This window comes from Mustela nigripes, chromosome 5 (genome assembly GCF_022355385.1).
Source record: "Mustela nigripes isolate SB6536 chromosome 5, MUSNIG.SB6536, whole genome shotgun sequence".
Taxonomy (NCBI): domain Eukaryota; kingdom Metazoa; phylum Chordata; class Mammalia; order Carnivora; family Mustelidae; genus Mustela; species Mustela nigripes.
Window position 1 is genome coordinate 146,100,342 of NC_081561.1, and position 3,696 is coordinate 146,104,037.

Genomic DNA, 3,696 nt, shown 5'->3' on the forward strand with positions numbered 1-3,696 from the left:
TATAAAGATGTACTTCTGTAACATTAATAACGGAAAAGCTATCAATAGAGCTATTAAAGGAGCATAGTTTGTTTTGTTTTTGTTTTTGTTTTTGTTTTTTTTTGGTAAAGATTTTATTTATTTATTTGACAGGCAGAGATCACAAGTAGGCAGAGAGGCAGGCAGAGAGAGAGGAGGAAGCAGGTTCCCCACTGAGCAGAGAGCCTGATGTAGGGCTCGATCCCAGGACCCTGAGATCATGACCTGAGCCGAAGGCAGAGGATTTAACCATTGAGCCACCCAGGCGCCCCTAAAGGAACATAGTTTTGTGTTACTGAAGTTAAGTTGGTATCAACTCAGAATGTGGTAAATTTGGATGTTAAGTATAATTTCCACTCTAATAAAAAACAAAGTAGCTAAAGAACATGCACAAAAAGAAATTAAAAGAATTAAAATGTCTTGCTCTAAAAAGTCAGCTAAATACAGAGACAGTAATACAGAAAATAGGGAGCACAGTATTTATAAGGCATATAGAAAACAAATAGGAAAATTATATAAATGGAGTCCCAGCCTAATAGTAATTCCTTTAAATGTAAATGGATTAAACTCTCCAGTCAAAAGACAAAGATTGGCTGAATGGGGGGGAACAAAACAAGACAATAAAAATATGAATCTGTGCTTGTTTTGGCAGCACATATACTGAAATTGGAAGGATACAGAGATTAACATGGTCCCTGTTCAAGGATGACATGCAAAGAAAAAAAAAAAAAATGACCAAATGATCTGCTCACTATAAGGAACTCACATTGGATCCAAAGGGGGGGGGGGAACAGGTTGAAAGTGAAGGGATGGAAAAAGATATTTCATGCAAATAGTAGCCAAAATAAATCAGGGTCACTATGCTAATATCTGATGAAATAAACTTTAAATTAAAAAAAAAAGAGTATAAGACAAAAAGAAGGATGTAGTAACAAAAGTTTCCATACAGCAGAAAATATAGCAATTATAAACATTTTTGCGCAGAATAACAGATCATCAAAACATATGATGAAAAAAATTGACAAAACGGAAAGGAAATAGCTCTACAACAATAGTTGGAGACTTAAATACCACACTCTCATAATGAATAGAATGTAATAAAAAAAGGAGGGTTGCCGGGGGCAGGGGGTTTGGGAGAAGGGGGTGGGATTATGGTCATTGGGGAGGGTATGTGCTTTGGTGAGTGCTGTGAAGTGTGTAAACCTGGTGATTCACAGACCTGTACCCCTGGGGATAAAAATATATGTTTATAAAAAATAAAAAATTAAAAAAAAAATACAATAAAACCATAAAGACCTGGCTTTAAAAAAAAAAAAAAAAAGGAAGATAAGATAAGTAAAGAAATAGAGCACTTGAGGGATGCCTGTATGACTCAGTCATTTAAGCATCCAACTCTTGATTTCAGCTCAGGTGATAATCTTATGGTCATGGGATCAACCCCAGGTTGAGCTCTGACTTGGTGTACAGAGTTTTCTTGAAATTCTCTTTCTTCTTCTCTTGCTGCCCCTCCCTCCTGTTTTCTTTCTCTCTCTCTCTCTCCAAAATAAACAAACAAACAAACAAACCTTGGGTAAAGAAAAGAAATAGAGGACTTGAACAGCACAACAAATGAACTCACTCTAACACATTTACAGGACACCATACTCAACAACAACAGAGTAAACATTCTTCTCAAGTGCACATGGGGCATTCTCCAGGACACATCATATGTTAAGCCACAGATTAAGTCTACTATTAAAAATAACAAAAACCAGAAAATAATGTGTTGGCAAGGATATGGAGAAATTAGAACATTCGTACACTGGTACTGTGAATGTAAAAAGGTGCAGGTACTATGGAAAATAGGTTTATGCTTCCTCAAAAAATTAAAAATACATTTACTATGTTATCCACCTCTGAATAAGTGCCCAAAAGAATTGAAAACAGGGTATCTGAGTGATTTTTGGACCCTCATGTTTATAGAAGAATTACTCACAATAACATACAAGTGGGAACAACCCAAGTGTCCACCAAAAGATAAACAGTTAAGTAAAATAAGGTATATGTATACAATAGAATATAATTCAGACTTAAGAAAATCTTAATACAAGCACAACGTTAATTAAACTTGAGGATATTTTTTAAATACTGTATAATTCCATTTACATGAGGTACAACAATTAGTCACATTCATACAGACAGAAAGTAGAATGCAGGTTTGACAGGAGGTATGAGGAGAAAGGAAAGGGGAATTATTGTTTAATAGGTGTAGAGTTTATGTATAGCAAGCTATAAACGGTGGTGATAATTGCACAACAATATAATTATACTTCCTACCACTAAATTATGTTTAAAAATGATTAAGATGGTAAGTTTTATATGTTTGTAACCACAATTTTAAAAGTAAAAGTAAATTAAGAGACTGCCAAGCTGTTCTCATAGACCATTCTTACTTCCACAAGAAATTGATAAGAGTCCAAGTTGCTACATAACATTGCTAGTGTTTGATATTAGAAAATGTTAAATTTTTATTTTAGTTATTCAAATATTTAGAAATATCTCAGGGGTGCCTGAGTGACTCAGTTGGTTGGGTGTCTAGCTTGATTTCAGCTCAGGTATGATCTTGAGGTCCTGAGATGGAGCCCTGGGTCAGGCTCCATGCTCAGCAGGGAGTCTGCTTTTCTCTCTCTCCCTCTGCCCCTCCCCCCCCACTCTCTCTCTTTCTCTAAAATAAATAAATAAATCCTTAAAAGAGAGAGAGAAGTATCTTTTTGTAGCTTTAGTTTGCATTTCCATTATAACTAATAATTTTGAGTGTTTTTCATGTCTCACTTTCCATCCATGTCTCTCTTTTGGCTAAGTACATATGTTCATATATTTTTCCAACTTTTAAATTTTGTTTTATTATTGAATTGTAAGATATATATATATATATATATATATATATAGATATATATATGTCTGTATCTATATCTATATATATATATATTTATGTTCAGAGACAAGTTCTTTGCAAAATATATGCTATACACATGTCTCCAAGTCCTATGGCCTTTGTCTTTCTCTGACTGACTTATTTCACTTAACATAATATCCTCCAGTTCCATCCATGTCATTGGAAATGGCAGGATTTCATTCTTTTTGATGGCTGAGTAATATTCTGTTGTCCACATATGTAAAATTCTGTTGTCCACATATGTATCCCATCTTTATCCATTCATCTGTTGACGGATATCATCTGGGCTTTTTCCATATTTTGGCTATTGTGGACATTGCTGCTATAAACATTGGGGTGCACATGCCCCTTTGGATCACTACATTTGTTATCTTTGGGGTAAATACCCAGTAGTGGGATTGCTGGGTCATAGGGTAGTTCTATTTTTAACTTTTTGAGGAACCTCCCTACTGCTTTCTAGAATGGCTACACCAGTTTGCATTCCCAACAGTGTTAAGATGGTTCCTCTTTCTCCTCATCCTCATCAACATCTGTTTTTTTCCTGAGCTTTTTATTTTAACCATCTTGACCATTGTGAGGTGGTATCTCATTGTGGTTTTGATTTATATTTCTCTGATGCCACGTGATGCTGAGCATTTTTTCATGTGTCTGTTAACCATTTGTTTATCTTCTTTGGAGAAATGGCTGTTCATGTTTCTGCCCTTTTTTTTTTTTTTTTTTTTTTTTTTTTAGTTCTTGTTTTG

At 34.7% G+C, this 3,696-nt stretch overlaps 1 non-coding gene across 1 annotated transcript; it reads left to right on the plus strand.

Annotated features, from left to right (window-relative positions):
• Positions 1-654: 654 nt before the first annotated feature.
• LOC132018856 (U6 spliceosomal RNA) lies at positions 655-759 on the plus strand. The gene has a single exon (XR_009404635.1). It is a non-coding gene; the product is annotated as a U6 spliceosomal RNA (small nuclear RNA).
• The last annotated feature ends 2,937 nt before the right edge of the window (positions 760-3,696 follow it).